This window comes from Misgurnus anguillicaudatus, chromosome 1 (genome assembly GCF_027580225.2).
Source record: "Misgurnus anguillicaudatus chromosome 1, ASM2758022v2, whole genome shotgun sequence".
NCBI classification, from domain to species: Eukaryota; Metazoa; Chordata; class Actinopteri; order Cypriniformes; family Cobitidae; genus Misgurnus; species Misgurnus anguillicaudatus.
The window spans coordinates 31,559,141-31,580,694 of record NC_073337.2 but is presented as its reverse complement, the minus strand read 5'-3'; the positions used below and the strand labels follow the sequence as shown (position 1 = coordinate 31,580,694).

Here is a 21,554-nt window from a genome sequence, read left to right as displayed (position 1 = left end):
TGGCTGATACAATGGGTTTGTTAAACTCATGTGTAAACTTCATGTGGTGTCACAATAACCGAGAGGCACATGACAACAAAATCCTGTGAGAGGGATTCAAGAAATCATACAGAGGAGACTGCTATTGAAATGTTCTCATGGTATTTTGATGTCATCTACCTGTCATCTACCAGTTGCATGTACGGCAAAAAAACGTAATGTTTGTACATGTTTGAGCACCGCAGTTTAACCCTTGTGCATCAATTAAAAAAAGTTACACATACACTGTAACAAATTTCTGTAGTTTTCACAGCATTATTACTGTAAAATGAGCAAATGCTTACTGTAGAACTTGTATACAGCATGTTGCTGTAGATCTGCAAAGCATCATGGTCTTTTTTCAACGGCGGGTAAATTCTACAGTAAAAATATTTTTCCTGTGAATCACAATACAGCAATTTCTAAAGGATTTTTTTCTTCAGCCAAGGAAAGCTACGAGATTCCACACTTTCATCTGAATTTTTACTTCAGAAAGGTAAATTTGCTAATTTAATTCCAAAGTTTACTCTTGTAAAGTCTGTTTGTTCAACTTTAAGAGTGCACTGAGAGAGAATGAGCAGCACACTTCACCGTCTTGTGTGTGCATTTTGTAATTTTATTACCACAAATATATAATTCTGCATGATTTCGATATATTTTCTAGTTTGGCAACATTTTATAACGTCATTAGTTTAGAGAAGGATAATAATTTAATAATAATAGTAATTGGCCGTGTCTCAATGCTTGTTTCAGAATATTAACAATTATAAAGTTGACTGTTATTCTTAGTTAATAGTAAATTGTTTAATATGCTTATGACTTGCGAATCTAATGGTCAGTTAACTTAAATAAACCAGGGTTGAAGACGTATGCGAGTGCGACCTCCGCAGGCTGAAACCAGTCTCTCGAGCTGAAAGAAAACGCAGCTGAGGAGATATGAGGTAAGACTTATCCAGTCTTTAATTTAATTATAGCGTTAGCATTGTGAACCAAAATTAATTTAAAAGTGTGTATTTTTGTATTTATTGGCGCGATATTCGTTTAAATCTCACGTTTTGCTCGCTTACGTTGCTGCCTGAGGAAACGGAGCGGGCCGATTCGAAAGAAAGCATAACACACATTTTTCATAATTTCACGATTTTTTTACCGTTTCTTGGTCACAAAGTGTAGTTTTAGGACTAGTTCAGTCGAGAATGTATATGTATTATATTTAAATCTGCAGTCGATTAGTAAAGATAGCGCCTGTTTGAACGTTTGCTTAGTGAGATTCGGTACGAATGAGAACCAAAGCATGAGCGGACATCAGTGTTCACTCGCCCCGCTGACCACCGCCCTCTCTGGGCTACATTTCTGACAGATTCCCTGGCTCTCATGTTGGCCTTGTTTGTTTTTGATGGTCAAAATGAGATCAAATCAGCAGTATTTGGTGTCATAATGAAACTATTAATCGTTTTTCTTATTCATATTTAGTGTCTTTTGTGTTTGTTATTGTTTTGGCGCGAGGTGAAAGTTAATAAAACTATAATTTTACAATGTTACTATGCTTTCCCATTTATTCTTAACGCGATACGAGCACTCGATTATTATTACACCTTGTTCTTGTCAGTACTATATAAAACGGTTATTTATCAGTGTCAGAGAGATGTTTTTGCATGCTGCTTTTAAATATATCAGTGGCAATATCTCATAACATGTTTTAATAGTCACGTCACGATAAAATAAATGATCAATGTCCACATTTAAAAGCTGCGGTGCTTACCTGCAGTTCCACGGTGTTTTGGCGTTCTGATAAGAGATATTGCTTCAGAAAAAAATAGTTTACATTCCTCTTTCCAAGTGTTAATCGTCCACACGATGTGACAAGACATAACTCCCATTAAAGGTGCAGTGTGTAATTTTTAGAAGGATCTCTTGACAGAAATGCAAAATAATATACAAAACTATATGATCAGGGGTGTATAAAGACCTTTCATAATGAACCGTTATGTGTTTATTAACTTAGAACAAGACTTTTTATCTACATACACTGAGGGTCCCGTTACATGGAAGTCGCTGATCTTTGACGGAATAGTCGCTTCCGATTGGGATTCACAGACTGATTTACGAGCTATAGGCTTGTCGCGATAGTCTGTGAAACGGTGATTACTGGTGCTTCAGCCTCTCACTGTTTAGATCACTTGCCCACCGCGACACCGTCTTTCACCAACGTTTTGATATTTTTCTTGTAATTAAATCATTTAGTTTCGTTAGAGAGAGCAAACACTTACAACTGAATGGTCTTACTCGTTTTTGTCATAATATTTATTGGGCCGGGCGTATGCAAGCGCTGCATTTGAACAGTTGCGTGATTCAAAAGTGAAAGTAAAATGCGCACGTCTGCATGAGCATTTATAAGCCCCTCCCACACGGTGATATCGGTATCATCGGATTTGTCACGTGCTGATTAACCGGTGGGAAAATTCTGTCACCGCAGCAACCCTAAGGAGCTAGTGAACTAATGAGACGGCGCGTCTGTGTTATTCCGTGTTTGCGTGCAGTTTTTCCATTCAGAGATGAGGCTGTTTAAAGGACCTCCATTCACTAGGTGGCGGAATGATACGAAAGGTGAAGCGGTTACTGTGCCTTTATCAGTAGAATATCGCATAGCTCTTAGCCAATCAGATTCGAGAACCAGAAAGAACTGTTGTATAAATTAATATATCAAACATGTTAAAGTGCACAGAAACCATGCAACAGGAAGAAGCTGTTTTTCTCTTGGTTGATGCAAGTTATTTTTGTACAGTATTGACACACTTTTACTCTTATGAATATTGTACTTGTGATTTCTAAAAGTTATTTTTTTGTTTGTTTATTTTGTGTTACAGGAAACTTCCACCTACAGTAAGCAGATGCTGAGGCCCAGATTTCCATGCTAAGCACTCCAAGGCTCATCATGCTCGGTATGATCCCAGCACTCAACATAATAGATGCCAATTTTAGGGGTTACTTCATCTATAAAGCGTATTTGTATCAAGTCACTGTGTGAACAAAGTTTTATGTCATCTTGCACGTATATTCCAAAATTCTCTAGTGGTTATTGATCTAATAGGAAAGAAAGAGGTAGTTATGTAGGGCTAGTGTTTTCAATTAATTTTGCTTATGTAAAATAGTAAACCATATCAGATTGAATACTGTGCAATGTCAACTTTTATTTAATATTTTTTAGGAGAGTCCAATCTGAGGGCAAAAAATGGATGCTTTCCATCGAGTGCTGAGTTCTCCTCCAATTGAGTGACGGTTGTGATTTCACTTCTGCTCTAGCCTTTTTGCGTCATACTATGTATGAGGCAGCCACTACATTGGGATTTATCCAGAGGTAAGCACTTATTTGTTTTTTTATATAGTTTTGACTAAGAATGGCAACAAATATTTGAGTACTCATTCTTTAACCAACTACCCGATTAGTAAAATACTTCTTAAAGTGTTTTTTTTTAAATGAACTGTTGTGCTATTGTTAAATATCAAACGTTTAATTTAACTCGCCATGCAAAAGGTAGAAAAGCAGCACAGCTAGTCTAATACAGTGGCAGCCGGTGACTTCTTTTTTTGAGGGCGTTTGTCACAACATGTATGTAGCCCATCATGTGTGTGGTTCGTCATTTCAAAATATGTGTTTGGCGCGTCGAGTGAAACAATACTTTTCCATTCACAAATTAACAAATATTTACCATAAATTTCACTGTTGTATCACTAACTGTAAACTGTAAACTCCACAAACCACCAACAGAGCATATAAAAAAATTTAAATTGTTTATTTAAAAGTAAATCACTGGGAAGTAAACTTTTATGTATATGTCATCAACCCATCTGTCTTGCTTTTACATTAATAGTCAATTTCTTTCATTACAGGGTAGAGTCCAGCCCAGGAAGTCAACTAGTTCATGTCCAGATTTAAAAGAATAATATTTCTGAAAAAAAGGTCTTGGAGAAAAACAATATTCAGGTTTGAAATCCTGCTGTAAATGTAAATCATTTAACTTTTATGCATTTGTAATTTACCAGAAACTTTTTAATAAATATTGATTGTTTTGTGTGTTCAGAAAAGTGTTGAAATTAAATGAAACATTCACAGAAAAATGTTAACATATTTAAAAAAATGTATATGTTCAGAAAAGTTTTGAGATGTTCACAGAAAAAATGTAACACAAAAAATGTATGCTATGCTATTTTTAATTTATGAATTTTTGTAATTTAAAGTGATAAAATAAATGGCATTTTTGTGACAAACAGTGTCTTCATTTTACAGTACACAAAATAAATGCAGTAATCCCTATTACAGTAGTAGTTATGAAATACAGTACTGTGATTATTACTTTAAAAGAGTTTAAAGTAATTTTAATTTTACTGCAATTACATTTACAGTAAGAATACTGTGAAATGAAATACAGCAACTTACTAGCTAATTGCTGCCAGCAAGTTACTGTATTTTTCACAGGATTCTTTTTACAGTGTAGGTTCATGGGGACAAAAATGTCCATGTCCAAAAAGTGTCATAAAATATTATAGATTTATATTTTTTTCCACTTTCACTGATGCCATTTTTTTAACCAGCATCAGCTCTAATCACAATGACCAAACATTAATTAATTTTCAGAATTTTAACCCTTTAAAATGCTAGTTTGTTTACATATGCCACTGCTGTTTTTTTATGAAAAAAAAGAAAAAATTTAATTATTTTCAATTTACTAAATGCTAAGCAGATTATTTTTCTTTGATTATTACAGCCTTGGATACCTTTGTCAATGATTAACAACAACATTAATTTTCAGAATTTTAACCCTTCAAATGCTGGTTTGTTTACACAATGCCACTGTTGTTTTTTATGAAAAAAACCGACACCTCCTTTGCAGCAGTTGAAATCTTGTGATTTCCAGTACAATATATATTTTTTTCATTCAAACTGTTCACACACACACACACACACACACACAAACACACACACACACACACACACACACACGCGCGCACGTACACACACACACACACACACACACACACACACACACACACACACACACATTCTGGTTTTCATGTTTCCATGCATAGACGTAATGCATTTTATACCATACAAACTGTATATTCTATTCCCCTTACCTACCCCATTCCCTAACCCCAACCATCACAGAAACACTTCTACTACTTCACATTTTCAAGAAACATCATTCTGTTTGATTTATAAGCTTGTTTTCTCATGGGGACCTCAAAATGTCCCCACAAGGTCACAAAAATACTGGTATTCCTATCTTTGTGGGGACAATTGGTCACCACAATGTTATAATATCAGGTACACACATACACACACATAAAATTTTCAGTACACACATACAAACCACACTCTGACATCCATACCAACACACCCACACAATTATAGCTTCATAATATATCTAATTGGCTCTATAATATGCATAAGCCGAAAACAGCAGAAAACAACAATAAAGCGATAAGTTGCTTTATATGTCAAACCTAAAAAATGGCACCATCTGATAAAAAATAGTAAAAATTTAAATTTTGAAGCCTTGCCAACAGAATGAAAGCCTGTTAACAAAGATTGCATCATTTTATAGTTGAATGGCACCGGGATTAAAAAATTGCAGTTTTAAAGGGGTTTCAATGGGGACATTTTTGTCCAAAAGGTCCTCAGAGCAGGGGTTAAATTGTGATTTGTTATGTGTGGGGGGCTCTGCAGGGAGGGTACTTTAAGGGGTAACATGTTTAATAATGATGACAGCAAAGCCACTGGTGTGTTTTAATGACATTCTGGACCTCTGATAGGATTTGATAAGTTTCAACTTTAAATCTGTGCCAGAGATTGACCACAAATATTTCATAAAGAGCGTCTGAATTTTAAATTATGCAAATCTATGAGTTTGACACCCTATATCCATTTGTTGCACAATTGATCAAACTTTAAATGAAGTAAAAGGAATCAACCTCCTTGAATAATTCTATATGCATAAGATAGGCTACCCAAAAAGATTAAATTAACAAGAAAAGGTACAACACACAGTACTGTATCATCAACATGTCTAATAAATTAGCAATAGAGATTCCCTATGCTGGTCAGCAGCTAAAACAATCGTAAGGTTTGATTTGTGTAATCAAAATACATAAATGTATTAAACTATATAGTGAGTTATATGAAGTGTTGTCCAGTTAACATACTGTTATTAGATGAGTGACATACATACTTTAGTCCTTAACACGTTTCTAGTCTTCTATTAAGTTTCCTCGACGTGGGCACCATTATTACCTCTTGCTCTCTCTCTCTCTCTATCTCTCTCTCTCTCTCTCTCACACTCGCGCGCTCTCTCTCTCGCTCTCTCTCTCTCTCTCTCTCTCTCTCTCTCTCTCTCTCTCTCACGCTCTCTCTCTTGTCTCTACAATGTCAAATGATCCTGTGTGAAAGCGCGTTCTTGAAGTTCCTGAGTTTTTTCGCTCGAGTTGCATAACTTGCGCGAAGACGCGTTTAAAAGGAAAAGCGCGTGTTTCCGCGGCAATTGCGCCGCCCAATTCGCGTCATTTGCATCGCCCCGTGCGAGGACGCGTCTGATTGCGTCTTTGCATTGACTTTGTATGTAATCTACTCGCGCAAATCGTTGAACTTGCGTTGGTGAGTATGCCCCATAATGAATGGAAACACATTATTCCCTTCGCGTCAGTGCACACGCACAAGCGCAGCGGGTACACTGGCACGAGCAGAGCGAGACCTTCAGCCTATGTGCCGGAGCTTAGCCCCGGACGGCCCCGGCCCAATTTAAACCCTGCCTCAGAGGAAGTATTTTGTGTAGCCTACCTAGTAGAAAATTGATTTTTTTAAAGGAAATGAAGGTGAAATATTAAAATTCCAATAAAAATACACACCTGTGGCAAATTTTATCAAGTTAGTATTAACGCAGGCAAAGTTATCAAAAAAAAAAAAACTGAAAAAGCCAAAAATGTCCTCAAGGATGCACAAGGGTTAAAAACAAGTGATTTTAAGCCATTGAACCACAAACAACAGTGCTAAATGTGCACGCTGTTTCTGTGAAGAGGAACACGCAAGCTGCGCATTCGCTTGTCATTGAGCTTGTAAGTATTTTTGATGCTGTATTAGCCTTAAATACACATATTTCTTAAAGATTATATCTTAAAGTTACGTGATTGGTCAGAGTGAGCATCGTGCATCAGAGCTCCGTCGAGTTTATCATCCAAATCCTATTTTCTGACTACCTTGTTCCTATTTATTTAATATAACATATTCGTTTATCTCAAGAATACTTTACCGTGACGACTATTGAGCAGTACTACCACGTGAAACGATTTATCACTGCTAAACACCCAGTGTTAGCATATAGCCCGCTAGCATCAACAAACAGGTGCCGATCTAATGGCGGACTCATCCAATGTATGCTATTCAGACCTGTCCTCACCTGAGCGGGAAGCTGTGGAGCAGTTGATACCCGGTTATCGCAGATCCTGCGCGACGTACAGCGCCCAGTTCACCCAGGCTCCAGACATCCACAAGCGACCGAGAAGTGCAAAAAGCGAACACCCTATGTGGTGCAGCTTCACGGACCGTGCTCGAGGGAACGGAGACGCCATCGCCCAGAATGAAAGCGATCGGGAAGCCGTGGAGGAGCTGCTGCCCGGCCGTCGCAGATTCAGCGTGCCTCACATCACACTGGCTACAGACGTCCGCAGGCGATCGGGGCGTGCTGCGAGCGAGCTTCCCTCGCGATGTAGCTTCACGGACCGCGTCCAGGTGACCGAAGACGCCATCAACCAACATGAAAGCGGTAAGACTCCGCTTGTTATCGTAACCTGCATTACTTGCCACATGTACAGTTTAGCTTCTTCCATCAGCACAGAGGGGTTTACTTGTGCTAAGTGTATTGAAGTAGTAAGGCTGACGGAGAAGATTGCAGAACTAGAAGCGCGCATCCAAACGCTAGTTGATGACAGCAATACCGCTAATGCTACAAACGCTAATACCGCTAATGCTACAAACGCTAATACCGCTAATGCTACAAACGCTAATACCGCTAATGCTACAAACACTGTTTCGGGTGTGCCTAGTGTTAAACGTAATACACATAGCTCGGTTCCATCATCTGAGTCAAGGGGGCCGACTAACTGGGTGACTGTCAGGCGGCAAAGTCGTTTCCGGTGCCCACCCAAGACCCCCCTGGTAATTTCAAATAGGTTCGATATTCTAAGCAATACACCGACTGAGACGTCTGTTAAAAGTGCCTTGGTCATTGGAGATTCGATACTTAGGAACGCAAACATTGAGGCACCAGCCACCATAGTCGATTGTATACCGGGAGCCAGGTCTTCAGACATTAGATCAAAACTTAAAGTGCTGGCTAATGCAAAGCATAAGTTTTCTAAAATTGTTATTCACGCCGGCACGAATGACACCAGACTCCGCCAGTCGGAGATCACCAAAGATAATATTAAAGAGATATGTGAAATTGCTAAAACAATGTCAGAAAATGTAATATGCTCTGGTCCCCTCCCCGCCTACCGGGGGGATGATTATTGTCTCTTCACGACTGGATGTCAAAATGGTGCCCTCAGCCGTCGGGTTTATAGACAATTGGAAGCATTTTCGGGGGAGACCTGACCTGCTAAAGAGAGATGGCCTCCATCCGTCTCAGGAAGGGCGATTCTCTCTATAAATCTGACCAATAGTCTTACTTCTAATACAGTCTGACTATCCAGGGTACAGGTCAGGAAACAGCCGGATCGGCTTAACCGTCCGTCTGTTAGCTGCCGTGATATGTCCCAGCACTTCGAGTCAATCTTACCAGAAGATCAACACATTTCAACTGTATCTGTTCCCCGAACAAATAAATACAGAGCACCGCTTGCCACATCTGGTACAAATCTGATTAATATAAAATTAGAAAACAATACATTAACAGATGAACCTCGAATGTTAAAATTCGGCCTTCTTAACATTAGATCGCTTACCAATAAAGAACCTATTGTCAATGAAATAGTTACAGACCAAAACTTAGATGCACTCTGTTTAACAGAAACCTGGCTTAAAGCAGACGACTACATTAGTTTAAACGAATCCACCCCACAAGACTATTATTATAAACACGAACCTCGATTAAAGGGGAGAGGGGGTGGTGTAGCTACAATATACAACAAAATTTTTAAAGTAAACCAAAAATCTGAACTAAAATTTAAATCATTTGAACTAATGTTGTTAAATATGGAAATAACTGATCGTAACCACAAACAGCTCTCTTTTGCCTTAGCTACAATCTATAGACCTCCGGGCCACCATGCAGATTTCCTTAAAGAAATAGCAGATTTCCTGTCTGAGGATAATATTCATGTGGATAACCCAAAAGATGCACTAGGACGTGCGTTTATGGATGTTCTAGATTCTCTCAATATTAGACAAAACGTGACAGGGCCAACGCATACTCGTAAGCACACATTAGACTTAATTCTGTCACTCGGGCTCAATATTAATGACATCAAAATATCACCTCAGAGTGATGCAGTTTCTGACCATTACCTTGTGTCATACACTGTACTTCTAGATAGGATCACTCAATCCACAACATGCTACAGATTAGCCAGAACAATAATTTCCACCACTAAAGATAGCTTTATTAGCACTCTTCCAGACCTGTCTCAAATTAAACATGTAGCAGATAACTGTGACGATCTAGATATTGTAATAGAAAACCTAAACAGTGTCTGTTCTAACACACTGGATGCCATTGCTCCCATTCGAAAAAAGAGAATCAAAGAAAAACCGCCAGCTCCATGGTATGATCATCACACCGCAGCACTCAAAAAGGCAACTAGGAAAATGGAAAGAAATTATAGAAGCACAAAGTTAGAGGTATGGCATGCAGCATGGAAAGAGAGTGTTAAACAATACAGACAGGCTATTAAAACCGCCAGATCTACCTATCTTAGCAAGCTTATAAATGAGAATCATAATAACCCTCGTTTCCTCTTCAGCACCGTTGCAAAACTGACTAGAAATAAAGAACAAACAGAAACCAATAGTAAACTTCAACACAATAGTAACGACTTCATGAACTTCTTTTCTAACAAAATTACGGCTATAAGGGAAAACATCGTAGCTACCCAGGCAGCCACCACTCTACCCGTTAGTTCACTTAACACTAGACTACCATATGAACATCTTGATTCATTTAAACCTACTACAATAGACGAGCTCTCTAGACTAGTTACATCATCCAAATCATCGTCCTGTATATTAGACCCCGTTCCCACAAAACTACTTAAAGAGGTATTCCCTGTAGTGTCAACCCCGGTTCTAAATATCTTTAACTCATTGCTAGAAATAGGATACGTTCCAACAGCTTTCAAACTAGCAGTTATCAAACCGCTGATTAAAAAACCACAGCTTGATCAGGGAGAGCTTAATAACTTTAGACCAATCTCAAATCTCCCTTTTCTTTCGAAAATATTAGAAAAGGTAGTGGCAAGCCAGTTACGCACATTCTTGACAAATAATAGTACATATGAAAAGTTCCAATCAGGATTCAGGCCCCACCATAGCACAGAGACAGCGTTGCTTAGAGTTACAAATGACCTCCTATTAACATCCGATCGTGGTGAAGTCTCAATTCTTATATTATTAGACCTTAGTGCAGCCTTTGACACAATAGATCACACAATCGTACTCAATAGACTAGAAAACTATGTTGGTATCAGTGGTCAGGCGATAGCCTGGTTTAGGTCGGATCTAACCAATCGCTATCACTTTGTTTATGTAAACGAGGAAGAGTCATATCACTCCCTGGTTAAATACGGTGTACCGCAGGGATCGGTTTTAGGTCCTATCCTGTTCTCGTTATACATGTTACCTCTAGGAGACATTATCAGGAAACATAAGTTTTCACTGCTATGCGGATGATACTCAGCTTTACATCTCCTCACATCCCAGCGAAACACACACGTTTTCTAAGCTAACAGACTGCATTAGTGATGTTTGTGACTGGATGGCACATAACTTTCTTAAGCTGAACTCCAATAAGACAGAGATACTTATTATTGAACCGAATCGCTACAAACATAATATGTCAGATTACAAGTTGCACATAGATGGCTGCACTGTGGTGCCATCTTCCACGGTTAGGAACTTAGGTGTGATGTTCAACAGCAACTTATCCTTCGATAGTCATATCGCCAACGTCTGCCGCACAGCATTCTTCCATCTTAGAAATATCTCGAAAATACGCCATATACTGTCTACATCTGACGCAGAGAAGCTTATCCATGCTTTTATGACCTCTAGAATAGACTATTGTAACTCGCTACTCGGGGGATGCCATGCAAATCAAGTAAACAAGCTTCAGCTAGTTCAAAACGCTTCCGCAAGGGTACTTACTCGATCTAAAAAGTATGACCACATAAGCCCAATTCTGGCATCTTTACACTGGCTACCAGTTAAATATCGCATACAATTTAAAATATTACTAATCACCTACAAAGCTTTAAATGGCCTAGCACCCTCATATCTTAGAGAATTACTATCAGAATACAATCCATCACGCACACTACGGTCGCAAAATTCTGGTCTCTTGATTATCCCTAGACTATCAAAAGTGTCTCAAAGTGGAAGGTCATTTTCCTACTTAGCCCCTAAGCTCTGGAATGATTTACCAACCGATGTCCGAGAATCAGACACAGTCGATAATTTTAAATCTAGACTTGAAACTTTTCTCTTCAACAAAGCATTCGCATAATTTGTCTAGTAAAAGTACTTAACTCGAAATAGTTATCTGTACGGAACAAAGCACTCGCAGTCATAACACAGACCAACCAAATAAATAAATAAAAACCTTATCTTAACCTATAGTCGGATTGGGATTTTGGAACTTTCGTGTTCTCGTGAATAGTATGCCATACAAACCCGTTTGCCACTGAACCTGCATTAACGACGACAGTGGGGCCTCCAGCCTTAGTCAAACGGGTTGGCACGTATGGTTGGGTTGTGATTTTGGCGCTTTCTGTGTCTTGTGAATAGTATGCCATACAAACCCGTTTGCCACTGAACCTGCATTAACGACAACAGTGGGGCCTCCAGCCTTAGTCAAACGGTTTGGCACGTATGGTTGGGTTGTGATTTTGGCGCTTTCTTTATATTGCGAATAGTATGCCATACAGACCCGTTTGCCACTGAACCTGCATTAACGACGACAGTGGGGCTTCTGGCCTTAGTCAAACGGGTTGGCACGTATGGTTGGGTTGTGATTTTGGCGCTTTCTTTATATTGCGAATAGTATGCCATACAGACCCGTTTGCCACTGAACCTGCATTAACGACGACAGTGGGGCTTCCGGCCTTAGTCAAACGGGTTGGCACGTATGGTCAGGTTGCGATTTTGGCGCTTTCTTGTGTCTTGTGAATAGTATGCCATACAGACCCGTTTGCCACTGAACCTGCATTAACGACGACAGTGGGGCCTCCAGCCTTAGTCAAACGGGTTGACACATATGGTCAGGTTGCGATGTTGGCGTTTTCTCGTGATCTTGTAAATAGTATGAAATATAGACCCGTTTGCCACTGAACCTGCATTAACGACGACAGTGGGGTTACAGGCCTTAGTCAAACGGGTCGACAGGTTTCATTTTCTCTTAAAATTCGGAAGGTGACCCTTAGTTACCATATATACCGTCGCAGTGGGCCCCCAATTTGCAAAATCCTCAACTGTGGATAATATAATTATGCCGCAATAGTTAGTCTGTCTGAAACTAAGCTGATTAAACCACATCACTGTGTGACACTTGCATTACATGTGAACGGCCCCTACGCTAATATGATTTTGTTTTTCTCTCCTGGTCTCGTCCCTGGGTCCCATTGACCCTGAGGACAATGGGACAAACAGACCCAGTTCCGGTAGATGTGAAAGTCGGCACACCTCTGATCTACTGGTCGTCCTTCAATGTGATGCCCAGCTGATGCCTGACCAACGACCACCGGCAGGACCCGCTTAATATCCGCTTAATCTCTGCTTAATCTCCGCTTAATCTCCGCTTAAGCTCCTTATCCGTTTATATGTGTGTGTATACATGTATATCTCCCAAGGGTTTTTCCCTCCTAGGACTTTTTATTTTTATTTCCTTGGCTAAACAACCCGGGGTTTTTGTTTTTTTTCTCCTAGGGGTTTTTTTACCCCGGGGAGGTTGCCTGCTTGGGCTTAACTTAGCTTCTTCTCCTAGACGTTACATTAGTAATACGCTCGCTCATAATGTCGCGTCATAGCCGCAGCAAATTTGACTGCTTATGCTATTGTGTATTATGTTGTGCTATCTGTCGTTTTTCTGTGCTTTTACTGCTTCTATTAATGCAAAGCTGCTTTGAAACAATTGAGTATTGTGAAAAGCGCTATATAAATAATTGAATTGAATTGAATATTTATCAAAATTCACGTCTTTGCAAGTATCCTCATAAACATGACCATTTAGGGCTTAGGAGAAAGTAAACACTAGACAAAGAAAGCTCATGTGTAACAGTAGCGTTACTTTGGATCCGGAGAGAAAATCTCTCACTGCTCTTGACTAAATCACTTTTATACCTTTACTAAGATATATACAGGTGATGGTCATTTAATTAGAATGTCATCAAAAAGTTCATTAAAAAAGTTAAAGTTGTATTGTATATTATATTAATTCATTACACACAGACTGATATGTTTCAAATGTTTATTTCTTTGAATTTTGATGATTATAACTGTCAACTAAAGAAAATATCAAATTCAATATCTCAGAAAATTTGAATATTGTAAAAAGGTTCAATTTTTACCTGGTGCCACACTCTAATCAGCTTATTAACTCAAAACACCTGCAAGGGTCTAGGTCTGTAGGCTACACAATCATGGGGAAGACTGCTGATATGATAGTTGTCCAAAAAACGACCACTGACACCTTGCAGAAATAGGGCAAGACACAAAAGGTCATTGCAAAAGAGGCTGGCTGTTCACAGAGCTCGGTGTTCAAGCACATTAATAGAGAGGCGAAGGGAAGCAAAAGATGGTAGAAAAAAAAGTGTACAAGCAATAGGGATAACTGCACTCTGGAGAGGATTGTGAAACAAAACCCATTCAAAAATATGGGGGAGATTCAAAAAGTTTTAGATCACTTCATACTTCCTGCTGCTGACCAACTTCATGAAGATGCAGATTTCATTTTCCAACAGAACTTGACACCTGCACACAGTGCCAAAGCTACCAGTACCTGGTTTAAGGACCATGGTATTCCTGTTCTTAACTGGCCAGCAACTTTGCCTGACCTTAACCTCATATATAATATATTGGGTATTGTGAAGAGGAAGATGTGATATGCCAGACCCAACAATGCAGAAGAGCTGAAGGACACTATCATAGGAACCTGAGCTCTCACCTGAGCAGTGCCACAGACTGATCGACTCCATGCCACGCTGCATTACTGCAGTAATTCAGGCAAAAGGAGCCCCAACTAAGTATTCATTGCTCATACTTTTTCCTACTTTTCAGGTGGCCAAGATTTCTAAAAATTCTTTCTTTGTATTGGTCTTAAGTAATATTCAAATTTTCTGATATACTGAATTTGGGAATTTCCTTAAATCATCAAAATTGAAAGAGGTGGACATTTGAAATATGTCAGTCTGTGAGTAATGAATGAATATAATATACAAGTTTCACAGGCATCCTGTGCGAATTGTAGGCTACACTAGTTTGACTCGAGTTGCTCGTTCAGGGTTCATATTCATACATAACATTACTGTATTAAAGCTGTGACTGTTAGCTGTAGTGTGAACAGAACAGACCCTGGATTATTCATTTATGTGCACTGAATAACTTACAATTATTTTACAATTCATAAAAAATTAATAAAAATATTAATTAAAGGTGGTGATATTCATATTTTTATATGAATTTTTACATATTGAGTTGTTTAGCTGTTTCACCTTTATCTGAAATGCTGCAAAAGCATTTGCTTGGACATTCTCATGCGTTATTCACAGCCTTTTAATTAACTTATTTGTTAAAGTATTTAAAGGGCACCTATTTCATTGCTAAAAATATTTTGTGTGTTCTGTATAATAATAGAATGTGTTTGTGTGGTTTATGGTTAAAAAACACATTAGTTTCCACATACAGTATATTTTTGTAGCACCAGATTTCACTCTCTTTTCCTGGCCAGCTAATATGTACGTTGTGATTGGTCTGAATACCTCTGACATCAGCTGGAAAATGACGCTCCTTACCATGTTTGAAAGATTCGGTTGCTAACAGGAGTTAACAGAGAGGCTGTTTACACTTGGCATTAACATGCGTTTATATCGATCAGATCAAAAGTGGATGACGTTAATGCCAGGTGTAAACGGTGTTCAAAAAGTTTTGGGCTCGTCCACTTTCAACCACATTCAGAGGTAGGCGAAAAACCTTTCAATCGCATTGCTTTTGTAATGTGAACGCACATGTGTTGAATGTTTTCGAACAGCCACACGCGACCGCCTTCTCTCCGCCCATTTATCTAATCTGAGATACTGAACACAATGTTTTAGGTCTTTTCTGACTTCTGGCGTGAACACACGGTGAACAGGCCTATTTTAAGCCTTTCATTGATAAAACTAAAGAGACTAATCGCTGCAGTTTCATTTTGCAAGCGTGTGAAGTTATGCAATCTTATTTTATCAATTGCGCTGAAAATTCAGAGAAAGCTCTAACATACATGTACAAAACACTGTGCAGCATGTTTACTTACAACACAAGCAGTGGACACCAACATAATATTAGTTTGCGTCCATATAAACTCATCATAACTCCCTTACATTATTCAGGACAGAAGCGGTCGAAAGTGAACAAAAGAGATAGTGGGGGGAGTAGTGAGCACCAGACTCTGCAGGCTGTGGAGCCAAGCCTGCATAAACCTTTGCCTGAGCTACTTCACAAGATGGCTGCCACACCCGAGCCTGTTCCTAAGATGGCCACCGCCATGCCTGTGTCTTTTCCCAAGATGGCCGCCGCCATGCCTGTAATACTGGATGTTAAATAATCAACTTTCATTTTATTTATGAAGAGACACTATAAAACAATTAAACCTCAGGTGGTGTTGCTAACCCAAATTTGACTCTTAGGTAGAACTGGTTACAGACATGAAACTCTTGGTGCTCCTAATCTCTTCATCACAAAGGCTTTTGCACTGTTAGCCTTTAGGCTCATATCACTGAGTTTCTGCTGAAATATATGATGTAATGTATACATATTTTGTGGTTCTAAGATTGTAATTTTATATTAATGTTTAGTATTATTTTAAAGGTCATGGTGCGATGAGTGAAAAGGTCTAATAATTTCTATAAGTCTAAGATCAGATGGATTAAGGTTTTAGAACTTTGGATAGAAGATGCATTTCTTGTAGAAGTGGGGTTTTGCCTTGATATTTCTGGCTAGTTTGACCAGTTGCCAAGATACTCCTGGCTAGTTTTACCAGGTGCTCTTTAGTGTCACTTGGCACAGGTCAAACTAGATTTTGACCAGGTGTTCTTTAGTATCACTTGGTACAGGTCAAACTAGATTTTGGTAGTTTTCTCAAGCTGTGTATAAAAGGTGGCCTGGCAAAATATTCTGGGAGACATTCTGTACCCAGAAGCTCCCACACACTGTGTGTATTCAAACCTTATGGAGGCATCCTGTAACCAGGAGCTCTCACACTTTGTGTGTGTATTAAAACATCATGAAAGAAATCTTTAACAAAGAATCTTCCTAGACCACTTTGTGTGTCTTTAATTGCCAGGTATGCTTAAATTGTTCATTTTTCTATGCTGATTTTTTAGTGAATGTTTTGATATATTTTTGATGGATTTGAATAACCAAATTATTGATTTAAGTGTAACCTTCCTGGCAAAATAAATTGTTAACATCTATTCATTTTAAACCTTGTCAAGTTTTTATTATATTTTATAAGTATACCGGAGGGGGGTAGATTAGGAATTACCTCGACTGAAAATATGATTGGAGTTAATACCCACCGTTGTAGATTGGAGGTAATAATGACTCAATCGCAACATAGATGGATCCTCATATTTTATAGTGTGTTTGGATAAACCTCTGACTTTAAGTTAGAAGGAGAAATGCCTCTACACCCAGCTGTACAGAACTGCCTTAAGCACCTCCAGAGATACATTACATTCTCTATGTGAATGCAATTCATTCTAAATAATTAAGAGAATTAAAATATAATAATCGTGAATATAAATTGTGATCAGCATCAGAATAGTATTGGTAACTTATAAATTGGAGTCAGATTATAATTTAACCACAGAGGTCAAAGGAATAAATTAAATAAATGGAATTATTCTTCTACAAGCGCTACGGAAGGAAAGAACACGTGATCCCTTCACCACGCCATTGGATACCTTCGTTGGGCCGATGGGTGGCGTCTTACATGCCTGTATCTGTTCCCAAGATGGCTACCGCCATGCCTGCACCTGTTTTTAAGGTGGCCGTCGCCATACCTGCACCTGTTCTCAAGGGAGCTGTCATCATGCCTGCACCTGTTTTCAAGAGGGCCATCGCCATGCCTGCACCTGTTCTCAAGATAGCTACCACACCCGAGCCACTTCACAAGATGGCTGCCGCACTTGAGTCAGTTCTTAAGAAGGCTGGCTTCCTATTCTGCCGGATCCACCCTGGCTTCCTGCTCTGTCGGCTTCGCCCTGGCTACCTACTTTGTTGGCTCTGCCTTGACTTCCTAGCACTCCATCCCTCCCCCAGATCCACCTCAGTTCCTCCACCCACCTGGACTCTTGTTTTAGTAGGGAGTGTCTGGAAGCCACTCATAAGAGGGGATGTACTGTCACAGTTGTCAAACCGTGAGGTGTGTGTGCTGTACAAACCGATCGGCGGCTGACTTAAAGCAGTGCATGTCGGTTAGTAATTTTGTCCAACTTGAGATGGCGCTGCAGGCACGTGACGTGTCACATGGTTTTAAAGAACCGCGAGAGTGATTCGAGATCAGTCGCCTGAGTCAGCCAGCACAGTTCCCGAAGAGGAGCTGCATGGGCTGAAATGACGACACAGCTGTTTCACGATTGGTCGGATTCACTACATGACAGCAATTGTGTTTATTTTCACGTCCGTAGGTCCACAAATGCTTACAAATCTGTATTTTTATAACAGTTAAATCATGTACGATGTTATATTGTGTCATGTTCATCAAAATAAAATGGATAAAAAAACTTAGACCCCACTACATTGGTATTTAAATAATATGCTTATGTTAAACTTTATTCTTGTAAAAACAGATGCAGCCTCTTCAGTTCCACTCATACTCATACACGGATATTCAAAACAGTATAATTCACTTTTTATGTACATCTTACAAATCATGTTTACTGCAATAAAGCAAGCAAACGCCACATGATCAGCCATGCCTGACGTAAATGCAGCAAACTACGGGAACCACACCGTGTCAGACTTCACATCTCTGTTTTTAGCTCCTCCCCGCCTGCACGCTGCTAATCTCGCCGATTGGTTACATCCAGCCGCAGCCGATGTCGAACACACCTGTGGTCTGTGTATGTGTTTGTATTTGTACTGATTGTCATCACCTAGACTGATCCCTGATTACACTTCATCGCCACCGGCACACCTGCCTTTTATTTAGTTCTGTCTATTCAAGCATTGTCTCTTGTTTGGTAAACTATCGGATTATTGTCTTTAGTTCATGTCTTTGTTACCGGTTAATGTCATTGTTTGTTCTTAGTGTCATAGTTCATGTTCCTGTGTTTTGCTAAATACCTGCCAGTTGGATTTATGTTTTGTGTTGTTTAAATAAACATTTTTACTTGCAATTGCATCTGCATTCCATAGTGTAACACAGCTGTTTATATGCATTAGCATTTAAATAGAGCTGCATTACTGCTTTTGGGCATTTCTGAATAAAACAACACCCCTCTGTCTTCTTCATTGGATAACTCCTCTCCTGGGGATCACAGCAGAGTTTCCATTAAATGAACACTTCAGGATCTTGCCAGATGTAGCAGATCATCTGTGTACTTTTCACCTACTGTTTTTGGAATGCTGTGAATTCAGACTACTTGCCTCCTCTATTGCTTTTTACCTAGTATATAGTATGGAAGTAGGCAGTTTTGGATGCAGCCTATTTACAGTTTTTTTCACAATTGCTAAAACACATTTCTTGAAACTCTTGTCCATTGTCTCAAAACCTTAAACACATTTTTTTTTCCAACAACCTTTACAGAACCTCTAAATCAAACGATCACCTCACAATCATTTCATAACATTTTCTTTTCAATATCTTTGATCTTATAAACAAACTGACACTACAAACACTGATCAGCTAAATGCTCATTCTCAGTAAGAGCTTGTGTGCATAATAAAGTCTGGTTTTATCAATAAAAAATAATTTTCAAAGTATTATTTTAATAGTAATGAGAAAGTAAATAAAGTTCTTACTTTTAAGTTTGTGTGTTTCTCTCCTGAATCTTCTGTTTCTCTGTCTGTGTGTTTAGTTGTTATTATATTATATCTCATCTTTAACTCCTCCCATCATTTGTTTATTTCTCTTGAAAGACTCATTTTCATATTTTATTTCCTTCTTTGTTTGTTTATTTTCCATGTGATGACAAACAGAATTCACAGTGGAAAAGTTCATTCTCTTTATTAGCATATTATCAAACAGTGAAAAACAACAAAATGAATAAAAGATATTAAAATTCAAGATTTTTGTCACATACAATATTATATAAAGCATACTGTATATAACTAGCAGTGAAATATGAGTCAGGTTTGCTCCATTGAAATTGCAATTATTAAAGAGTACAACACAGATAAAAATATTCATAAAAATAGGTATAAAAGAATGAAGTCAACAATAAAATTCTTTAAAAATAAAATATAAAAAATATGTATATTGTAGAATTAAATATAGAATAGGACATAATGTGCTTGAAAGTAAACTCTAATCTTAAATATTAAGATACACAAGATTGTACAAGAGTCAAATGTGCAGACAGGGAGTCACTGTCTATATGAGGTAAAGAAAGATGAATATCTTACTGATTAAGTGAATATAAGTGTAGACAAGTGAATTTTAAGAGGTTGGTTTTGAGTTAAGGAGCCTGAAGGCCTGGGAGAAGAAACTCCTCTTAAGTCTCTTAAGTCAAAGTACCTTAATTGTCCCACAAGGGGAAATTTGATTTGCAGCAAAGCTCCACATAAAATATACAAACATACAACAACACAAACCAACCAGCAGCGACGAAATTCACATTAACACCCCAAATTACATTATGTGCAAATAACAGATAAAATACAAAACACAATCAAGTGCAAAAATGCAATTTGTGCAAAATATTACAAAGTGCTTAGTGCCAATAAGGATCCTCACAGCTGATGGAATAAAAGATATTTGCATCCTCTTTCTTCTGCATAGCTTTCCTTTGGACCTGTTTTATGTAAAACTCCCCAGGTTGAGCCTGACCTCTCCGGGAAATCTTGCTTGCTACTGATGTCACAGGGGTGACGATCTTTTGGGCGGAACCAAAAGTTGGGAAAGTTTGGTTCCGCCCGGATGTTTCCGCCCGGACCGGGAAGAGAAAACACCGGACATCCGGTAGCACCGCGAGGGCTGTAATCAGCCAAACTACGGACAGCTGTGAGTTATTAACAAGAGCGCCGGGTGATTGGACGAAGGCAACACCCAGGCAAATACTTAAGAGCAGTTTAAACCACAGTTTGTGTTGTTGTTATGACCAGTGTTGGTGTGTGCTGTAGCGCTGAGTTAAACTCACCGGGTACGCTAGTCAGATTGTGGGACTTGCTCTCTCTCTCTTTGTGCATCGTGGGATTTCGGCTGATGCAGATATTGAAGACCTTACGGGTTGGAAAGTAAACGGAGACTGACCTTGTATGAATGAAGTGAAAGAAGAAGGAACGTGCTATCGTGAGTACCCATCTGTGTAGTGGTGGTATTGACGACTGGAGAAACCGTTATCTGTGTAGCTGGAATCATCGTAAGGAGAAGTTAACCTAAGGAAGCGTGAGATAACTGAAGCACCGCAGTTGTGAGTAAACGAATTCATTCATTGAATGTACCTTGTATGTACTTGACCTGGATATCTTGGGTGGCCCTGCCCCTGAGTCAGCGTGGTGGGTGAGCCACAGGATCTTTGTGTGAGACAGCCACAGTGACGGAAAACAACTGCTAGGCCGTGTTACCATCTCCACATTCTTGCCCAGAGCGAGGCGAAGGAAAAAGGGCGTCTATTGTGTGCACTGAGTGTGGTGGGTGAGTCTTGGATGTAGAAATTTCACTTTGAAGTGGTGCTGTGTATATTGCAGTGAGATTGCTGTGTCGTGTCAGACGTACCCCGCCTCCAGTCACTCGCTAGGGGCGCTGAAGAGGAAAACGGATTCTAGAATAACCCTGTGTACGATTATGCTGTGAGTGTGTTTCCGCCTTAGAAATTACGGAGTAGTTCCTGAAGTATGTTCGTAGCCAGACGCT

At 39.1% G+C, this 21,554-nt stretch overlaps 1 long non-coding RNA gene across 1 annotated transcript; it reads left to right on the top strand.

Moving 5' to 3' along the window:
* Positions 1 to 499: 499 nt before the first annotated feature.
* LOC129431894 (uncharacterized) lies at positions 500 to 4,284 on the top strand. Its single transcript, XR_012370626.1, has 5 exons — positions 500 to 514; positions 876 to 959; positions 2,883 to 2,957; positions 3,224 to 3,373; positions 3,907 to 4,284. It is a non-coding gene; the product is annotated as an uncharacterized lncRNA (long non-coding RNA).
* Positions 4,285 to 21,554: the final 17,270 nt, after the last annotated feature.